At 31.3% G+C, this 22424-nt stretch overlaps 1 long non-coding RNA gene across 28 annotated transcripts; it reads right to left on the bottom strand.

The window, feature by feature from the left end:
* Nucleotides 1-2502: 2502 nt before the first annotated feature.
* On the bottom strand, nucleotides 2503-20478 carry LOC145042281 (uncharacterized). 28 transcript variants are annotated; one of them, XR_013680616.1, is made up of 27 exons: nucleotides 20349-20478; nucleotides 19070-19417; nucleotides 18504-18555; nucleotides 18340-18413; nucleotides 18179-18280; nucleotides 17746-17821; nucleotides 17567-17667; nucleotides 17399-17476; nucleotides 17224-17326; nucleotides 15775-15870; nucleotides 14872-14957; nucleotides 13008-14792; nucleotides 12533-12851; nucleotides 11800-11857; nucleotides 10942-11005; nucleotides 10779-10840; nucleotides 10206-10271; nucleotides 9194-9271; nucleotides 9001-9104; nucleotides 8409-8646; nucleotides 7813-7841; nucleotides 7619-7709; nucleotides 7480-7537; nucleotides 5454-6528; nucleotides 3286-5377; nucleotides 2995-3186; nucleotides 2503-2774 (listed from the first exon to the last, which is right to left on the bottom strand). It is a non-coding gene; the product is annotated as an uncharacterized LOC145042281 (long non-coding RNA). The 28 variants fall into 28 exon arrangements; XR_013680619.1 differs by having other exon boundaries at nucleotides 3286-6528; nucleotides 13008-13590; nucleotides 14747-14792; XR_013680618.1 differs by having other exon boundaries at nucleotides 3286-6528; nucleotides 18504-18590.
* Between the last annotated feature and the right edge of the window lie 1946 nt (nucleotides 20479-22424).

Raw genomic sequence — 22424 nt, 5'->3', positions numbered from 1 at the left:
TATATCTATATACCTTCTAACCATAAACACAATGAAAGTATCGCTTTACACTTTTTTTTTTTTTTATGTATTAAAACTTTGTACTTTCACAAATCTAACCTATTAAGAAGTTACTTTTAGTTTATATCCCAATCTAATATTAATTATACTTTGAAAATTGAACTTATTAAAATTTATATAATTTCTGCTTACATATTAATTTCTAACTTATATGTAAAGATACGTTATATAAATTATAAAAACAATAAAATTTCACTGGTGGTGAGGGTGGTGGAGGCGACAATGGTGGGTGGTGGTGGTGGTAACATTGATTGTGGTGGCGTTGATAGTGGTGGCAACATTGGTGGGTGATGGTAGTGGTAGTGGTGGGTGGTGGTAGCAACGGTAGTAGTGATAGTGGCGACAAGAGTGGTGGTGGGTGGTGGCGGCGACGGTGGTAATGGCGGTGATGAGAATGAATGTTTTCCATCCAACTTTAGAAAGAATTCACTTTCCTCCATATGGTGGAAAGTTTATTTCATTTAGGATTCCTTTTCCCCCTTTTAAGTCCAACCCCAAATAGGGATGTCAAAAGGTCCCGTCCCGTTTGGGAAAAAAATTTAAAAAATATCGGGGTGGGGACGGGGCGGGGGCTAGGTTAACCCCGTTTTAATTTCGGGGGCCGGGGCGGGGGTAGGCAATCCCATCCCAAACCCCCATGGGAACCCTGTTAATAAACAATAGCATGATTTCGAGCTTTCAAAACTCATCAAAAATATGTTTTTAAGTTGTTAGTATAATGTTTTTAAGACATCATAACCTTTTTATTTTTATCATATAAAATTGTTATAAATAATTATTTGTTACTTAAAAAATAGATTCTTTTAGCCTAAATAACAACTTCTTTTAGCAAAAAAAAGGCAACCCAAAATCTATCGGGGGCGAGGGAACGGGGGCGAGGGTGGGGGTAATAAAGGGGATTCAGGGTCGGGGGCAGGGGCAGGGGTAGGAAGGCTGAACATTTTGGGGGCGGGGGCAGAGGATGCACTCCCCGTCCCGTTTGCCCCGTTGACATCCCTAACCCCAAACGCATGAATTCGATAGAATTGGAATCCTTTTTCTTTGGAATTTCATTCTTTTCTTGTCAACCGCACGCACCCTCAGTGATCATATAAGGAAGGAGAATCCACACTAACTGAAATAATAATTTGTAATGAATATTAAATTCACTACCTTATATCCAAATTTGATTATATGATTAATAACCTAATTCTACTGAAAATGAAAATACAGAGTTTAAGATGCACAAAAGAATGTAAGAGACATCAACAATGGTACAAACAAATTGATTCTCTCCAAGTTTTAAAAATTAGGATAAATGTCACTGTAACCCAACAAACTTACGTGTTTTGGTTTAAAAGGTCCCCCATCTTATTTTTTTGCTTTCTAAAGGTACGAATTCATGTTTTTAAGATTTAAAAGGTTCTTTTGAAAAAAATGAAGGGGTCATCCAGTGAACCCTTTCCTAGTCAGCAGGTAAAGTCTTCCCTCAATTGACACGGTACATGACTTACAAAATAACCCTAAATTCAATAGCGGTGGCCATGAAATCGACGAAGACTCCATCTGCTTCTCATTTTGTATGAATTACATCACAACAAATCGGAGGTTTAAATTACAAAAAGATAGCAGCGGTGTCTCTTCCGATTTCAATCAACATTCTTCACTCTGTTCTTCATCTTCTTTGTTGTTGACAGAGTAACCTAATCATGAACATCAAATTTGATCGACGACGGTGTGTGTGTGTATGTGTGTGCGTGTCTCAATTGAATAATTGTTACCGATAAACCAATCAACACCCTCATTTTCCTTTGTTCACCACCAATTTGATTAAGTATCAGATTGAATAATCGTCTTCATTAGATCACTAATATATACAAAATGGGGGGCCTTCGTCTTAATTAGATCGGGAAGGGAAATTGATGCGGACGGAAACAGGAAACGATAGGGTGATTGTTTGTGGCTGATCAGCGAGCACCGGTCGAGGAAGGAAGACGGAAGTAGTAGGCGATTGCAGTTCGTTTCCATCTTCAACGATTAGGTAACGAATGTACAGTCGAAATCACTAGGGAACTCTGACGTTGGCTGGTGATGGCGAGAAAGGGAGGGCGTCAATCTTCGGCGATGGCTGGGAGGTCATGAGGAGGGGCGCCGGCACTCCAGGGCTGCTCTGGTGAATTCCTTCTTCTTCTGGTCCGATCGACTGCAACATAGGAAGGGACGGAAGGTTCATCGGAAATTGAACAACAATTGAGGGGTGGTTGTGAGGAGCTCAATCGGGCAAGGAGTGCTTATATTAATCCCCAAAGTTGGTGACGAGGCAGAAGTCTACTAGGCTCCAAGTATTGCTGACGAGGCTACATGTCATCATTTTCTAACCTATTTGGCAGATCTAACCGGTTATAATGGGTTGTTTACCCAAATTGGCCGGTAAAATACAAGTTGATGCCCTTAGAAAGCAAAAAAAAAAAGATGAGGGACCTTTTAAACTAAAACTTTGTTAGGCTACAGTTACATTTACCCTAAAACATAATGAAATATGTGCTTCACTTACCAACTGAAAATAGTTCATGATACCCAAATTAATTGTCAAGTTGATTAAAATATATAAAAACAAATTGGTAATAGTTGTCTTCATCAGTGACTCCAATCTCTAATTTGGAGACATAGTTTCGCAGTAGATAATCTTCTAACCTAGTTGCCTTCTTCAATTTCATAAATTGATGATTAGGAACCTGCACATAAAGATATCGACTGATACTAATTTGATTATTAACAAAATACGAAACTTCGACCAAAATGAATCCTTAAAAATATCCAATAGTAATAATAGAAGAAACAAGAAATCAAAATCAAAGAAAGAGTAAATCAGAAGGATAAAACGATCAAATTGAGGAATTAAAATCACAAAGAAGAAGATGTTTGGAAGAGAATCTAGCAAAAATTAAAATTTACCTGATGGAGAAACTGTGTGCTGTCGTCGCCGGAGCCATTGAGGCGTGTTGGCCAGAAAGTGAAAACCTCGGTCGCATTGAAACCCGAATACAACCTCAAAAACTGTCAAGCGCCGCCATCTTTCCCGATTTAGGTTTAGACCGTATTTGATCTCCACCTGTTGTGACCTCTTCTAAATCGATTGAAGCAATCCTAAAAGAAATTGGGAAAAATCAGCTAAACTTGATTTCTTGGTCAAAAGATAGAGAAATAACCGAGGAAGACTACCGAAATCGCCGGTAAAATACTCACCTATGGAGAGCAAAATCGACTGTAAGGTGGAACATATACAAGAAAAAGAAGTTGTATGAAGCAGTAGATCTATAGGGAATGGCGATGGAGTCGGTGGGATTACATATCCAAAAGGATGCTGTTGTGGCTACTAGTGATAATTTAGCAAGTTGCCAAAAATAGATGAAAAATCATATGAGACAAAGCCTAAAAGTAGCTTTCTTAACTTATTTTCTGATTTGAATTAATGCACTATGGGGGCGGGCATTTCATTTTGACCTTGACTTTGACTTTGACCATCTACAAGGCAAGATTGGTCACAGAAGAGTTTTGGGAGGTTGTTTCCCGGGCAGACCAGACCGAAAGATTTTTTCTAAAACTTGATCCCGGGCAGGGTCGTGAGTTTTTTTGCTGCCCGCTGCCCAAATGATTTATCTTATGAAGTAGTAACTGTATCAAGTATCCTCTGAATGAAGATGAAGGTGTTCCATTTGCAAGAGAGGGATCTTGGAAGCTCCAATGTAGACAAACTTCTTTTGAAAAGGATCTTCAAAGTTATTCACAGGAAATACATTTGTGTCTTCAACAAATTAAAACAACAATAATTTTTAAGGAAAGATGTGAACAAGACAAGGGCAAAATGGTTCATGTTGAAATATTTAATATATGTGTTGTTAGAGCTGAAAACGTTCCATGAAATGAGTACCAAAATTTCGAAAAATATTCTTTTTTTAGAGAATCTTTTCAGAGATTATTATGCTCCTTAAATGTATGACACTGATAGATAAATTTTAAGAACAGTGATAAATTTTGTTGGGGGTAACTTATGCTCCTTGAACATGGAAATGGGATGAGATGAAGAACACCATATTTTCAAAAAGATTCTACTTTTAAAGATTTAGCTTCAACATATAGGTTTCTAAGGAATAGAGAGAAATTTTGTTGAAATTTATTTCATCATGCTCCTTGAAAATGGAAATGAAAAAGATAGGGACAAAATGGTCATTTTCATAAAAGCGGTTGAAAAACTATGAACTAAGGACCAAAAGTGCAAAAAAAAAAATTCCCTTTTGGACCTAAACCACCAACTTGAAAATAACAACACAGAAAGAAACTCAGACTCCAGTATAGATGTAAAGAGTAGGGAATGCTAGACCTGAAATTAGTAGATCACAATTTAAAAAATCATAAATATATTTTGTCTTGTAGAATACACAAATGCAAAACATGAAAACCTCATAGATGTTAATAACAAATAAACAAAATGATAGAATTCTTATTTTCTTTCCATTGGAATAAAATGGATTTTGTTCCATTTTAATATATGTAATATTTTATGGCAAAAGGATTGTACCAGTGTCTAGTTAGTATTATAAAGTTGCATTTTGGACTGTTTAAAATTGTTAAATATTGCTACCAAAAGACATTACCATTTGATCAACCAACTTGTTTAAGCTTCTCCTTAATATGGTTTGACAAATGAAGAATCTCAATCTCAGGTGTCAGCACAATTAACAAATCACAACATTAGAAAGATAAACTGATATGAACATGTATGTATAATATCATTAAAAAAAATCAAAACCAAAATATTTTCAACATGACAAAAAATCAAAACCAAAAATTTACAAAACATGTGCAAGAATCTAAAATAAACCTTTGAAACAGGGCAAAACAAATTTAGATTTTAGAAGTATAATATCATTAAAAGGTTAACATTCAAAATAAAAAGTCATAATAGAAAGAAAAATAAAAGATACATTGTGTTAAGTGTGTGTTAATATGTTGGATTTCGAAATGTTAAAACTGAAAGTACAATCTTCATAGAAAAAAAGTGAAGGTAAAATGCTAATCAAGTTTAGCCTCCAGATTAACAGGAGAAATATACAACTTCTTAATAGGTTGGATTTTGAAAGTATAATATTATAAGTAGTTAGATTTTCAAAAAAAAAAAAAATTAGAATTACCTTGTCTTACTAGAAAAAAGAAATTAAAACAATGTCTTAATATGTTTGATTTTAAAAATGAAATCCATACTTAATGTAATTGGTTTGGCTAAAAAGTAACAATAATAAAATGCTTGTTCAAGCATCATAGCCGAATGAAGAGGATCCTGCAAAAAAAGGAAGTTTTTTTTACATAATTCCCGTATATAATATTTTTATTCACAAAAGAGAATTGATTATTACCTCTTTATATCTATCAACCACCTGTTCTTAATGTTTCAATCTACCAAAGACCACACCATTTCTTGAAGTAATAAATAAATAATCACAAGTTTTAGGAAATAAGGGGAGGGGTACTTCTGGAAATACACAAACATGGGTCATAGACTCATAGCTACCTGCATATCGCTTCCATGCTTTATCAGCATGTAATCAGTGGATAGATAGAAGGTGGTAATTTGATAAAGCAAGCTAATAATAAAAACTTTAAAGTTATAATGCTATAATTGGTATCCAAAACCAAACATTTTTAGTTTTTCATAGGTTAGATTATGAAAGTATAATGTTTTAATAAAAGGTTTTATAGCTTAGCATCAAAATTACATTCAACTAGAACATACAAACTTATGAGACAATTATTATTACCATATTAGGCATTTTGCATGTATATGAATCCAAGATTTTGACCAGAGTTATTTTGCTTGTAAAATGAAAATCAATGAAAGTGCAATTTCTTTCTTTCTCCTGCCAAAATCTTATAAATGTTAATAATCATAAGTAAACCAACTCAAAATTCAGACGAGAAACTTTTACATGATGAGGATATGTGAAGGTCATTTTCGTCGTTTGTTCAGACGGATCCCTCCCTATCCCACCTTCCACCTTTTTGGGTGGGATATAAAATTGCAATGTGTGTCTCAAATGCATGCCCAAAGCAGAAGAGAGTAAGGAATATATCATCATCATACAAATATATTTGCACTTCATCTTTGTCTTAATATGAATAAGTTGAAACTAGAATATAGTAATAGAAAGAAAGGAAACTAGAATGCTGAAATAAAACACAAATGAATGAAAGCAAGTTGTTATATATTGAGTTTTAGCCCTAAAAATTACTTACACTTTAAGAAAATCCATGACATCAGGAGATAAGGGAAGGAAACCATTAACAAAAAAGTAAGTTGTCTTTTATTTTGTTAAATACATATAACATGAGATGAAATCCATATTCTCCCACACATACATATAACATGAGCATACACAATTGCACTTGCCATATGATGTGTTCACTTGAAAGTTGAAATACCTTTGTTGTCCACTAAAAAGATAATAATAAGAGAAAAAAAACTATTAGTGTTTCTTCAAGTTAAAGATTGTTGTTTTCGGATGAAAAGCTACAAATACATTGCTCTTATGAATAAATATTAAAGAAAATTATCTATTAAAATATTAACAAAAATTGTAATGCCTGATCCCATTTGTTGTATACATCATGAGATGAAATCTATATTCTCTTAATATAATTGGTTTGGCTAAAAGGTAACATCAATAAGATGCTTGTTCAAGCATCACAGCTGAACGAAGAGGTTCCTGCAAAAAAATTCGTTTGCAAATTTTTCAAAAGAATTGAAGTGAAAATTATGTTAAATGACCATAACACCCTTTAGTGACTTTTTTTTTTTATAAAATGATAGATATTTACTGGAAAAGATTTTACTCATAAGACAGCCAGTAAACACTAGTTATATAAACATCAAACACCACATACTCTAATTTCATAAACATTAAAAGAAAAAGTAATATGCCATTAAAAAGGAAGACAAATAACTAATTAATAATATAACAATCGATTATAAATATATAGATTAATAGAGTTGTATATTAAGATAAATTATAGGTGAGAATAAAGAAGCAGGTGCAAGATTCGAAAAACAATATTTGGGGTGTAAGGACAAATTTTGTCATATTTTAATGAAGAAATAAACAAAGGAATTCCAATTCTTCCCTAGGAATGATAAATCCATTGAATACAAATTTTGGGGGAGTTTAATGGAATCCAACTTCATCCATTTTGTCAACCAAACGTGTAACTTAAGGAATCTTCCATTCCAATTCCTTCAAATTTCTATGGAACCCATGAACAATAGAAAAGGTAGGAAAGAAAACCAACATGCTGAATGAGAAAAGTTAAAAAGTTTATATTTACGGATAGTTACTCTATTATACAGCCTTAAATAAAATTGCTTTTTTTTTTCAGAAAGAATCTCACCCACATCCACTTTGCTGAGCAAAAAGCCAAGATGCTAACCAGAAGAAGCATTAGACATCTGTCAAAAAAAATCCATGTCATTCAAGTTTCACTTTATGAAAAAGATGGAAACAAATTGTATCACATGAAATGCACTAACATTCAATTCCCATGGATTTGGATCATGATCAGAAGCAGGGGTAACTGATTCATGTTAAAAAGATCCACAAACTTGTTGATAGGATCTGTTTCTTTTGAAAAAAAAAACAACCAAATGGTCTGTGCACATTCATTGTAATTAAAGCCATGTAATTTAAATGGGAGAATGAGCAACAATGCACTTTAAAAACTTACATGTAATAGATGATCAAAGGCTTCATGGTCTGCAAAGGATGATACATTGCATACAAATTCATTATTACCCTATTAGACATTTTGCATGTATATTAATATTAATATTAAGTAATTAACAAAGTACAGTTTGGTTTCTTAATCTTCAGAAAATTATGTAACATGAGGAATCAATCTATGTGTTGATAAATGTGGCAGATTATGTGACCCTTATAATAAATAACTCGTGACGACAATGTTGTTGTTAGCCAGAATTGGGTATTCACAAAAAGAGATGAATAAGACATTCGTGATCTGATGTGATAAGATTAGTTATTCATAAAAACACATTCTGAAACAAACGTACCAGACACGCTAAATCAGATTTTACAGAGAAAAAAACAATATAAAGATAGAGGAGAAAACCCTAACGAGACGATGAACAAAACTATGTAGTTTCCTTATGTTTTTAAGTTGCAATACAACTTGTGCAATTAGAAAGCCAGAGTTTATTGAAAAACAAAACGCAACTACAGGAGATTACAACATCTGAAATAAAGAAAACCCTAGAGAACTAAAATAAAAGGGAAAAGAGAAAAATGATGAGAACGAAAACTTACAGATGACTTCTTAGGAATACTGACATGGTTGTGACTTATGAGTTGTGAGTGTCCTACGACGGGTGGGGGTGCTTGTGTCTCCAGTGAGCTGAGTTACAGAGGTTGCGACGAGTCGTCTCCGACGGTGTTTGGAGAGCGGAGCGGGATGAGTGAAGTGAAGAAGGAAGAGTATATTTTATGCGCCAATACACCGACCCAAACCTTTTGGCTTCCCAATTTCAACGATCTTTTATAAAACCTTTCCAAGATTAAAACCATTTACACGTCTCTGGATCGTGAGTTTTGTAAAATGAGTACTAAACTGCAAATTTGGTCCGTTAGAAAAAAGTGTAATGAAGTCCAAAAAGTTTTTAATTTGTACCATTGGTTTAAAATTATAAACTTCCTGAGTATCCTTGAAAACATAATCCCCAAAATTAACCCCATGTGTGAAACATATGTATCAAGTACTCATGTCTTATTTGAAAATCTTCTCCTATTAAACTAATTTCATCCAGAGTTTTTAGAAAGCAGACTACATACTCGCATTGAATCCTAGATTTGACATGCCAAATTTATATTTTTATTCACAAAATAGAATTGATTATATTACCTCGTATGAGATACAAAAGTAAACACCAGCACCCTCTTTATATTGACCAATTGTTTCTAACACTTTAACCCACCAAATACCACACCATGTGGCATTTCCGTTCCCTGATGTTTCAAATTGCCAAAAGAAAGTAAACTTTTCAGATAAATAAAAAAACTTGACTAAATAACATATATAAAATGTAAATAATTACCAGGCATACTAAATAAGTGCTGATAGCATTTCCCATGCAATATTCAGAATCTTTTTAAGAGAATAAGCACATCCTTTCCTAAAGATTATAAATAACCAAAAGTTTTAGAAACAGAGGGGTATTTCTGGAAATACACAAACATGGTCGTAGACTCATCATAGCTACAACTGTATATTGTTTCCATGCTTTGTCTGCTTGTAATCAATGGATTGAAGGCAATAATTTGATAAAGCAAAGTTAAACTTTTAAAATGCAATGTCTTTATATTGAGACTATAATGCCACAATTGAAATAATAATGCTATAAATGCTTAGATTTTCCAAGTACGTTGACTTAATATGAAAAAAAAAAAAAATAACAGAAAAGAAAATTGAAAGTACAATTTTACAAGTACGGACCAAAATCAAACATATGAGAAAATATTTTAACAGGTTGGTATTATTAAGTATTATGTTATAACTGTTTCAATTTTCAAAGTATAATGTCCAAGTATGTTAGAGTTTCAAAGTGTAAATTCTTGCTAAGAAAAAAGTTGAAAGGTGGAATGTTTTCAAAGTGCATTGTCTTAATAAGAAAAAAAGTTAACTGTACATGTTTAAAATTTTGAATATAAAATACTATAAATGTTAACAGTACAAACAAGTTTAGATTTGAAAAATACAAGTCTTACTAGGTTGGTTTTTTAAAATGCAATGTCTTAGAATGAAAATAGTTAAATGTGTAATGTCTTAATAGAAAAAACAGTTGAAAGTACAATAACTTAATAAGAAAAATAGTTGTAAAAAAATGAACTACAATGGTATGATTTGTAGCCTAAATCAAACAAGTTTAGATAACCAAAGTAGAATGTCTGAATAGGTTAGTTTTGAAAGAGAAATTTGGCAAGCAAAAAAGAACATGTATTGACTTGTGGGTAAATGTGGTTTTTATGAATTAGGAAAATTATGAAGTAACATACACGAACAAAATTATTAAGATTTTACAATCATTGTTTGGAGTCGAATATAAAAACCTTTTTGATTGCAGAAAAACCAACTCCATTTTGCTTCCCATATGCTCCCAGCGTTACTGTTAAACACTATAAAGATTGAAGAAGGTGAATAATTTAAGCAAAAAGGGTAAAAAAAAACATGAAAAACGAAAAAATTATTGTAAAACACCATAGGTTATTTTCTTGAAAAACAATATTACTGAAATGCAATCAGGTTTAGATGGGATAAGGAATCATAACAAAGGAAATTGTTAGGACATGCTATAGATGACAAATTGGAAGCAAAGACTAAAATAGGATTCTCATATCAAATTGGGCTAAGTAATCACAAAACCAAATGGAAATTGGCAAAGGGCATAAAAATCAAATAATAAAAAGGAGTCAGAAGCAAAGACTAAAATACGATTTTCATATCAATGTAACCTAACCAAGCATCATAACATATTTAGAATTTGGGAATGGCATAAACTCAGTTTATATTTGATTTATTATACGAAGAAGTTCATAACTGTTTAAAAAATGGAGCTATTGATTCAAAAACCCAAATTTTTGCAGTCAGAAACCACATGGTCTGCTTTATTTGTCTATGCTTACCTTGAGCTAATACGCCTGTGAATCCAAAACATCATATGAGGCCGAGCTGGTGAATGGACATTCTGTAATCATTAAAAAAAAAAGATCAACATACAAGGGTATTTATTAATAATCCTTTTCTAAGTAGATGAGAATATAACACAGGTAAAGGGAGAAGAGATACATGCAACTGATAATTATTCCCATAAATTGCACAAACTTGGACTCATGGTTGAAAGTCATATAAACTGTAGAAAAAGATATCCAATAAAATGCATTAAAAATAGTATTTTACTGATGAAGTGGCTGTGACTTGTCGTGTCAAAGCTTTCCGACTCATTGGAATGCAGCAAAGACCTCCATGTCTACAATCACATCTAAAAAGTTTAATCGATATTCAAAATTGTATAAAAGGTGGTAAAAATTTTGAGTGTAAAACTCTTAGCTGCTTCACCAAATTCTTGAAAACTTTGAGTGGATATGACGAATGAAAGAATGTAAAAGTCCATTCGATTAAAGATTCCCCTGGTAGGGAGGGATAAGTAATCAGAAAACCAAATGGAAATAGGCAAAGGGCATCAAAACTAAATAATAAAAAGGAATCACAAGGAAAGACTACAATTGATGTATTGGTCTTTTAGAAGTCGTCTGTTCCAATTTATACAAAGAGCAATCAAAATCGAAATACACAACCAAAATAGGAATAAAAAAATAATTTTGGGACTTTTTTTTTACTGTGAATTGTGATAGATGGCAGCATAAAAAGACAATTATCTTCCTACCCATTTGAAATAATGACAAGTGCTCAAAAATATAATTAATTTTATCAAAATATTGTCATTTCATATGGGTAGGAAGATATGTAGGAAAAAAAGGTAGGAGAATATTTATTTTCTCCAAAAAGGATTATGTGAGAAGGGTTATAGATCAGCAGGTGCAAATTTTAAAAAGTGGCTAATAAGGGACGAAAATTGCCAAAATATAAAAAATTATGTGGCATGTCATATATTAATAATCAGCAAAATACGGTTTAGTTATTTACTTTGGCATCGTATATAGTCATTTAGCTTTTTCTCCAGATTTCTAGTTGCTCTTGACTGCTGTGAAATAACCACAAATTAGTAATTGAAATACATAAATTAAGAGAGGTATGGAAGCTTTTACAATCTTCACAAATTAATATAAAATAAAATGTGGCAGATTATATGACCCTAATAATAACCCGTGATGACAGTGTTGTTGCTAATCAACCAATATTACAAGAAGATTTAAAAAAAAAGTTAATAGATAGTCAATACATGATATAACCTCCTCATAAAGAAACCAACAAACTAGGATATGTTAAAAAGCCTAACACATTCAAACCAAATGACTTATCCAAGATTTTGACCCGAGTTATTTTGTTAGTAATATCCAAATCAATGAAAGAGAAACAAGAAAGGAATTTTGTAAGTACGATGCAAGTATGTTGTTATTATGGGTTACACATAACTACCATAAGTAAAATATAAAGTATATATTGTGTACATTGGTAAAAAGAATGAAGTATGTTGCTATTTCTTGATATTTACCGTGTAAAAAAATAAAAAAAAATAAAAACAAATGTGTGTTACCTCTTCAACCCCAAATGGATGCTGCTGTGGCTTTCATAATTTAGCAAGTTGCCAAAAAAAGATGAAAAATAGTAACTTTTTCATGACAATTATACGAGACAAAGCCTAATTATTTTTGGTAAAAAAGTAGTTTTTGTTAATTTATTTTCTGATATAAATTACCTCAAGAGGGTCAGAGGGTACTCAGGGACTCTTTGGGAACTATTTGGTGGTCTTTGGAAGCCCAATAATTTCTCCTCCTTGACTTTGACTTTGACCATCTACAAGGCCTCTGCCTGCTGCCCGAATGATTGTCTTCTGGAGTAGTAACTGTATCAAGTATCTTCTGATTGTTATCAAAGGGAGAGCCTCTGAATGAAGATGAAGGTGTTCCATTTGAAAGAGAGAGATGTTTGTTGGAAGCTCCAATGAAGACAAAGTTCTTTGAAGAGGATCTTGAAAGTTGTTCACATGAAATGCATTCGTGTCTCCTTCTGAGGATCTGAAACAAAAACAAGAATAATTTTTAAGCATATCAGATATCAGATGCAACTTTTTTTTTTATGGAAAGAGATGATTTTTTTGGGGGTGTTAATTATGGAAATGAGATAGATGAAGAACACAAAGGAAAAATGATTCATGTTGAAATATTTAATACCTGTGTTGCTAAAGTTGACGACCCATGAAATGAGTACCAAAATTTCAAAAAATATTCTTTTTTGGAGAATCTTTTCTGGGATTATTAGGACATAGTTATGCTCCTTAAACACGGAAATGGAAGAGATGAAGACATTGGCAAAATGGTCTTTATAATAAATTTAACATATGGGCTGCTAAGGTTGAGAACAAGAGACCAAACACATTATTATCAAACAATGAAATGAGTACCATATTTTCAAAAAAAAAAAACTATTTTTTAAAGATTTAGGGTTTAGTTATGCTCTTTCAACATATATGACAACACTTTCTAACCATATTTTCAAAAAGATTTTATATTTAAGGATTTAGTGTTCAGTTATGCTCCTTCAACATATATGACAATAGTTTTTAAGGAAAGAGAGAAATTTTGTTGAAATTTCATTATGCACCTTGAAAATGGAATAGAAAGAGACGAAGATGACAGGGACAAAATCGTCATTTTCATAAATTTAACATCTAGGTGATGACCCGGGTACCAAAAGCGGTTGAGAAATCATGAAATAAGGACCAAAACTGCAAAAAGACTCCCTTTTGGATTGGACCTAAACAATGCATACCAAAAGCAGAAGAGAAGAGAGTAAGTATCATATCATCATCATACAAATATTTGCACTTCATCTTTGTAGCAGCCGCCTTGGAACACACACCCTCGTGGCATGAGGGGATGGTGAATGTTGATCATTGGATCATCGGATGTATAGCTCATCTCAAGGACATTCACAAGCTTTACTTCTGAAACATGTGTGCTATATATACATCTTAAACGCAAAAAATGTACTTTCATGTACTACAGCATAGCATAGAAGATGCATTCTTGCCTGAAAGATAATTTTGTACCCTTGTTCTACCACTAACTACCACAACAAAAAAATATGTGACTATGGTAATGAAATGTAGAGGCCAGAGGGTTTACATTAAGAGTGTATATATGAATATGAAATCTATAGTTGATAAAAAAAAACATGTAAAAACAATAATGTACATTAATTTAGGAATGTTATCAAGATACCAAGAAATTTTCATTGCTATGATTGGATATATTTTTAAAACTATGATATCCTAACAAGAAAGATTACAAGTACAACGCTATAACTGCATAGAATAGAGTTTTCATAATGTAATGCCCTTATAAGAAAAAGAAAAGGTTGAAAATACAATGATGTAATAACAGAAAGAAATGGAAGTTCGATGCTATAATGAAAACCAACCACAAGTAGGGCTAGGGGGCCTACATGACCCATGAGGACATCCCTCCTTCTCATTCACACAAGTAAATTTTTTGAGATAAAATGTCCTAATAAGAAAAAGAAAAAAAATGGAAGTACGATGCTATAAAAGGGTAGGTTATTCAAAGTAAAATGTCACAATAAGAAAATGTTAAAATTGGATTCAATTTTTAAAGCAGGATACCCTAATAAGAAAAAGATGAAAGTACAATGCTATAAACATCTATAAAAAGTATAATGTCCTAATAAGAAAATAGTAAAAGTAGGATGCTATATAATTTAGTAAATTTTTTGAACTTTTAAAGTACAATGTCTTGGTAAAAAAAAGTTGATAGAAAGAGATGAACTATGTAGGATGCATAAAACTCAAATAAATGAAAGTAAGTTATTACTTATATCTTTTGAAGTATGGAACAAAATCTAAAAGGCGCCTTCCCTCTCTTGTGCTGAAGAAGGTTTTGAAAAATGTTACCTTTAATTTAAATAATGTTTTTTGCCTCTTCACTGCATTCATAACACTGCAATAACCAACCACACACACACGTAACTGAGTATCAATGATTGAAAAATACATAAAATATCTCATTTATACCCCACCCATCATATGCTCTGTTATATAATTGCGTAACTCAGTAGGTTGAAATCAGTTCTGCCATGTCATCCAACAACTTCAAGTTGTTGACCTACACGAATGAAAATATAGTAAGTAATCCAAAAGGAAATATTTGTTTTGTCATGAACTTAATTTTGTTTGGAAAGGTACAAAACCAACATGCAAGGAGAAATTAGTATACAAGTGACATACATGCCTTGGCATAAGTCATCCATTTGTATCTTTAAAAAAATGTAGATACATTATTAAGTAATTGTTTTGTACGCAATCCGACTTAAAAAATAATAAACTACTTAACGTTGACCAACTAAATTGCACTTGGCATATGTGTTTTCTCAAATTCATCAGAGGCTATGTAATCTCACTGTGCCAATTCGAAAATGTTCATGAAATACCCTTGTCCACCATAAAAAATCAAAAATAACCTGTTAGCATTTCTTCAAGTTAAAGATTGTTGTTTTTGGATGAAAAACTATAAATACATTGCTATGACTAAATTTAAATCAATGAAGCTTCATAGTTCATACAAAGACCCCAGCTTCTCTAATTGTCAAAAAGGAAAAATATATGTTGGCCTTTAAACATGATCTGATCAGATGCAAAGCTATGAGTGGTTATACTTGGATCCCTTCAAGATGGTGTTAGCATGAATATCACCTGAATATATATTTCATTCACTTAACTATTTTTTCTAAGTGAGCTTTATTTCACAGTTTTATAGAAAAAAAAAAACATGACATAATGGTAACTAATTTACACTAAATGTGAATAATTAATGCAACTAAGTACATGTAAAATAAAACAGACACTATTTAGCCCCAATCCTCTAATAAATACTAATCCTAATGATAATATGAATTAAAAATGGAGATAAGTAAAAAAAAGACCTGTTTACAAGATATCCTTATGGTGTGTAGACAAAAGTGCCAAAAAACCCAAGATAATACTACACTTCTAAAGTCAATGTGAAATGCTTCTCTTTCCTGAAACAAACCAACCTTCATTGCTACTTCCATTCCAAAATCAAGAAAAGGTTGTAATACAAGAACGGAAAATATAAACAAGTTTCAAATGATAAGACAGTAAAAAAAATCTACATTAATTATAAAGTCAAAGTAGTTGGCATCTAAGCAATCAATCAGGTTTAAAGAATTGGATTAACTTAAGGCAACAACAGCCTTGTTGTTGGGGTTGACTATGTTATGATCCCACATGCAGATAGATTTTTCATTCGTTTAGGGTTTCAATTAAACAATCAATACCCTCTAATAAGTGAAGCACAAAAGCATTAAAGCATCATAAGCGACTAATTTGTCAACTGCTACTATTAGAAGGGATAAAATAATATATTATTAGTAAGAGAATTTTTGTAACAGAAAGATAATTATCAAGGAAAGTATAACAAATATTATTTTGGATATGCAGTTAGGTTTTACCAGATGGCCATATGTAATCAGGAACTTGATGCAATCAAAGGATTCATGATATTCAATAAAACCCAAACAGTGAAACACCCTAAGGGTGTGTTTGGTTGTGGAAAATATTTTTCCAAAAAAAAAACATAAATTTTAAAAACGCATTTGGTTCATCCAAAGTTTTCTAAGAAAATAAAAAATTTTAGTTTTCCAAATTTCTAAGATGGAAAATGAAAACTCCACCGGTTTCAATCAAACGTGTTTTGTACCCACTCTGCCTTAAAAAAATAATAAACTACTCAATATACTCTCCTCCAATAATAACTCCATCTACTTGTAATCTCGGAAGCAAGGTTTCAGATGCATACCTATTGTGGAAGCAAATTAGTGATGTGTTTTTTTTCCAAATATATACAATTTCAGTGAATAAAGTATTATGATAAGCTATAAATAAGAATAACTCACAAAGGCACATAAACTCAAGAATTCATATGATTGATGATAGTTCTCTCACAATTATAGAGGTGAGAGTCTCTCTAAGGGTCATAAGAACAATAACAAATTCTCGATAAACAGTCCTACACTGCAAACAAGCTTAAATACACTCCTAAGGGACCACTGGGACCACAACCCAGGTGGCAGAATTCCCCACGATTACAGCAGTACAACAAAACATACACTTCACCACACTCCCATGCTGCTTTATTACTTATTGACCTTTCTACCCCTCCTGCTGTAAGCTAGAAGTTCTTGAGGCTTATCATATTAGTACACAAAATTATGATGTAAATTCTAAGGTAACAGCAATAAGATGCTTGTTCAAGCATCACAGCTGAACGAAGAGGTTCCAAAAAAAAATTGAAGTTTTTCAGAAAATTAACATATTTATATTTTTATTCACAAAAGAGAATTGATTATTACCTTAAACACCAGCCCCCTCTTTATATTCACCACTTGTTTTTAACATTTCAACCCACCAAAGACCACAACATGTGGAATTTCCCTTCCCTGATGTCTCAATTTGCTAATTGAAAGTACGCTTTTTAGATAAATAAAAATTTTGATTAAATAATAAATATAAACTGTAAAGAACTACCAGGCGTACTAAATAAGTGCTGAAGGCATTTTCCATGCAATATTTTGCATCTTTCTAAGAAAATAAGCACATCATTTCCTGAGGATAATAAATAAGCACAAGTTTCAGGAACAGAAGGGTATTTTTGGAAATACACAAACAGGGTCATAGACTCATAGTTATAGCTACCTGTATATCATTTCCATGCTTTGTCAACTTGTAATCAGTGGATTGAAGGCAGTAATTTGATAAAGCAAGGTATTTGAGATTCAATGGACCTAAATGTGTACCTTTAAACATTAAAAGAAAAACTAAATAAGAACATTGAAAACATCAAGTGTTTTATAGTGTTAAGGGTAAAAACATACATCTTAACACTTTGATTCTTGGGGGTATCTTCTTTTCCTTTTCTAAACCACAAGTTTTGTATTTGGTTTCTGGAACCTTTTCTTGTTGCAGAGGAATGAATGGAATTTGTAAAAGGAATTGGAATTAAGGATAGCAATTAATCTCGGAGTAATGGAAGGGAATTTGTGGTTCTCAAAATATTTTTGAAATGAATGAAATTTATCAAAGGAATTGGAATCTGTCGTATGTATGGTTGAAAAGAAATGGAAAGGATTTCAATTCCATTCATGTTTTGTTTTGTGTTTGGTTTGTAAATCTATCATGAGAATTGAAGTGAAAATTATGTTAAATGACGAAAACACCCTTTAGTGACTTTTTTTTAAATCAATAGAATTGCTATTATAATTAAATCCATGTAATTTAAATGGGCAACAATGCAATTTAAAAACTTACATGTAATAGATGATCAAAGGATACATTGCATACAAATTCTTTAATGAAAAACTGGAATCATGTTGGTACAAAATCCGGTTGAGAAGCTGCAGGGGAAAGTAACTAAAAATAACTTTAAAATGGTAAAATCTAAACTCTTAAAATTGTGTGTAAAAACTTACAAATGTGTATAGTTTCTACTTCTATGTATAGGTGATGGATGGCTCTAACAACAAGTCTGAATCCTCATTGTTTCCTGCATCGACAATAACCAGTGAATCCTCATTAAAAAAAGCATTGTAACATGTGATGAATGTTGTGAACAAGTAAACAAATAAATTTATACCTCAACATTTGGTTGTCAACATCTGATGCATACAACATTTGCAATTTGAATCCTATAAGTAATATGCAAAGGCTTTTCATTATCACCCTATTAGACATTTTGCATGTATATTAATATTAAGTAATTAACATTGGGGATTCAATGTGTTGATAAACGTGGCAGATTATGTGACCCTAATAACAACCGGTGATGACAATGTTGTTGTTAGCCATAATTTGTTATTCACAAAAAGAGATTTGAGAAAAACATTCGTGATCTGATCTGATATGATAAAATTGGTTATTCATAAGAACAAATTCTGAAACAAGCGTACCAGACACGCTAAATCAGATTTTACAGAGAAAAAAACAATATAAAGATAGAGGAGAAAACCCTAACGAGACGATGAACAAAACTATGTAGTTTCCTTATGTTTTTAAGTTGCAATACAACTTGTGCAATTAGAAAGCCAGAGTTTATTGAAAAACAAAACGCAACTACAGGAGATTACAACATCTGAAATAAAGAAAACCCTAGAGAACTAAAATAAAAAAGAAAAGAGAAAAATGATAAGAATGAAAACTTACAGATGACTTCTTAGGAATACTGACATGGTTGTGACTTATGAGTTGTGAGTGTTCTACGACGGGTGGGGGTGCTTGTGTCTCCAGTGAGCTGAGTTACAGAGGTTGCGACGAGTCGTCTCCGACGGTGTTTGGAGAGCGGAGCGGGATGAGTGAAGTGAAGAAGGAAGAGTATATTTTATGCGCCAATACACCGACCCAAACCTTTTGGCTTCCCAAGTCCAACGGTCTTTTATAAAACCTTTCCAAGATTAAAACCATTTACACGTCTCCGGATCGTGAGTTTTGTAAAATGCTGGTTGGTTCCCCCCAACTTCCATTCGTATTCCAAACAATTGACATAAATGGTCCCTTGAATATTAAAACTTGTTATTTATACTTTTATTAAATTTTATACCTGTGCTTTTTTATAAAATATTAGTATTAAACTTTATGTTAGTTTTTAACAAATAATATCAGAAGATCCCATCAATGCTTTCAAATTAGTACCAGCATTTAGTATCGTAACCGAATTAAATGTTCAGTGCGTCATTTATAAACTGTTAGATGAAAATTTTGTTTATATTAATTTATTTAAAAAATGTATGAATATAAACACAATGTTACATTCAAAAAGATTCCATTTTTAAAGATTTAGGGTTTAGTTATGCTCCTTGAAAATGGAAATGAAAGAGACGAAGGCAACAACAACAGAGACAAAATGGTCATTTTCATAAAGTTAACTTCAGACGCCAACTGATAGCATATTGAGCTGGATGAATTGTCACATTATTCTTGAGGTTGTGGTAAAATATTTGTGCATCTTCTCTTCTTGATGAGCCCTAAAACGTAGAAACTAAAGATACAAGATGTGGGATTCTAAAAATGAACAGAGAAACATCACATGACTAAATTTAAATCAATGAAGCTTCATAGTTCATACATAGACCCCAGCTTCTCTAATTTTCAAAAAGGAAAATATATGTTGGCCTTTAAACATGATCTGATCAGATGCAAATCTATGAGAGGTTATACTTGGATCCTTTCCAGATGATGTTAAAATGAATATCACCCGAGTATATATTTCATTCACTTAACTATTTTTTTAAGTGAGCTTTATTTCACAGTTTTATAGAAAAAAAAAACATGACATAATGGTAACTAATTTACACTAAACGTGAATAATTAATGCAACTAAGTACATGTCAAATAAAACAGACACTATTTAGCCCCAATCCTCTAATAAATACTAATCCTAATGATAATATGAAATAAAAATGGAGATAAGTAAAAAAATATTTACCTGTTTACATGATATCCTTATGGTGTGTAGACAGCAGTGCCAAAAAACCCAAGATAATAAATACTACTCCATATACAGTTCTAAAGTCAATGTGAAATGCTTCTCTTTCGTGAACCAAACCAACCTTCATTCCTTCTTCCATTCCAAAATCAAGAAAAGGTTGTAATACAAGAATAACAAATATAAACAAGTTTCAAATCATAAGACAGTAAAACAAAATAAATAAGATACAATAGTCTTTTTAGGTAAGACATAGACCAAGCTCGTAACAAAATTAAACAGTAGGGACCATCCGAGTTAAAAAAATAAATTAATTAAAAAATAAATAGTAGGGATCATCCGAGAAGATACAAATATGTGCGGTCTATTAATTTTTTTAAAATATGTAAAAAATAAAGAGAGAGAGAGAGAGAGAGAGAGAGAGAGAGAAAGAGATGTAGGTTCAAATGTTTTTCACATTTATTGTGTGCTAGAATGCACTAATAGTAATTTAGTATTAATTATATGTATATTAAATGTTATCCATACTTATAACTCATTTTTATGGAAACGAATTAAATTCGTTATTAATGTCAACAATAATATTCTTTCAGAATAAATTCATATCTAGAAGAATGAGTGTATTTCAGCAGAATGAGAGTGTATTTTAGTATAATACACTCTCGTTCTTTATATTCCATGAAACTTTATTGTATTTCAAGTGAGTGAACCCTGAAACAAATATGAACTCATATATAAAAACATAGATGTGAATTCATTCTGAAATAATGTTATTGATGACATTAATAACATATTTAATTAGTTTCCATAAAAAAAAATTATAATTATGGATATCATTTAATATACATATAATTATGGAAATAATTTAATATATACATTTATTTAATTAAATAATTATTTAATTTACTAAATTTCTATTGATACATTGTAGCACACAATAAATGTAAGAAACAAAATAACCTAGCCATATATATATATATATATATATATATATATATATATATATATATATATATATATATATATATAAATAATAATAATAATAATAATAATAATAATAAATAACGATAAAGGCTATTTTTTCTAACCTTTCAATGATATTAGAGAATATTTAAAGGGATTTTGTAATATGTATCTTAAGGGTAGATATAAGAAACATTAATTGAAGTATTAATTATAACAAATATTATCATAATTAAATATGATAAAAATTAAATATGTATAATATTACCATAATTAAATGTAAAATATATTATTTATAAAAAATATTATTTATAATTAATGTTTATCACATTTAATTATAGTAATACTTCTCATAATTAATACTTTTTATATACACTTAACATATATTAAAAAATCCCATATTTAAAAGTTAAAAGATGACCCCAACATATTGAATACATAATTTTGCCTTTTCCGTCGTTATATTTCTATTTTCTACTAACGAGCAAGTTACTAGCATTATGACCAAGGGTGTCTATCACTCGCTTTCAGGTTCTTTAGTCCAAACTTCATATCACCATAATAGTTCATGTTACGAGCATGTTTCCATATATTTGATGCCATCTCATATTACACTTTATCTATTGTATTTTAGTGTTATTATTATTATTATTATTATTATTATTATTATTATTATTATTATTATTATTTTGTAATGTTTTGCATCCTGAAATAATAATTATTTTTTGTTATATCTAAAAAGATAAAGATATAAAGATATATACGGTGATGGTGGAAGAGTGCGTAATGTGTAGGCCCCCGTCCCTTATAATTGAATGAATATTAGCTCCTCCTCCTCGTGGAAAATACGCAATAAATAAAAAACAAAGTCGCCAGCGGATTATTAAAGAAAAAATTGACCGTAAAAGCAGAAATGAGTGTTATATAGACTCCCACGTACATTGCATTACACACGTTTTTTTCGAAAATAGAATAAAATTTATTATTTATTATTATGTTTTTGGAAACGGCGAATAGAAATATACATATATTATGGTTAAAAAAACAAAGCATACTTGAATCGATTTATTGTGCAATAAACACTTATATATTTTTAATAAGATAAAATTTTGC

Source organism: Lactuca saligna, chromosome 4 (genome assembly GCF_052625555.1).
Source record: "Lactuca saligna cultivar CGN05327 chromosome 4, ASM5262555v1, whole genome shotgun sequence".
NCBI classification, from domain to species: Eukaryota; Viridiplantae; Streptophyta; class Magnoliopsida; order Asterales; family Asteraceae; genus Lactuca; species Lactuca saligna.
The sequence above is the reverse complement of the archived record's forward strand: the minus strand, read 5'-3'. Positions and strand labels throughout refer to the sequence as shown.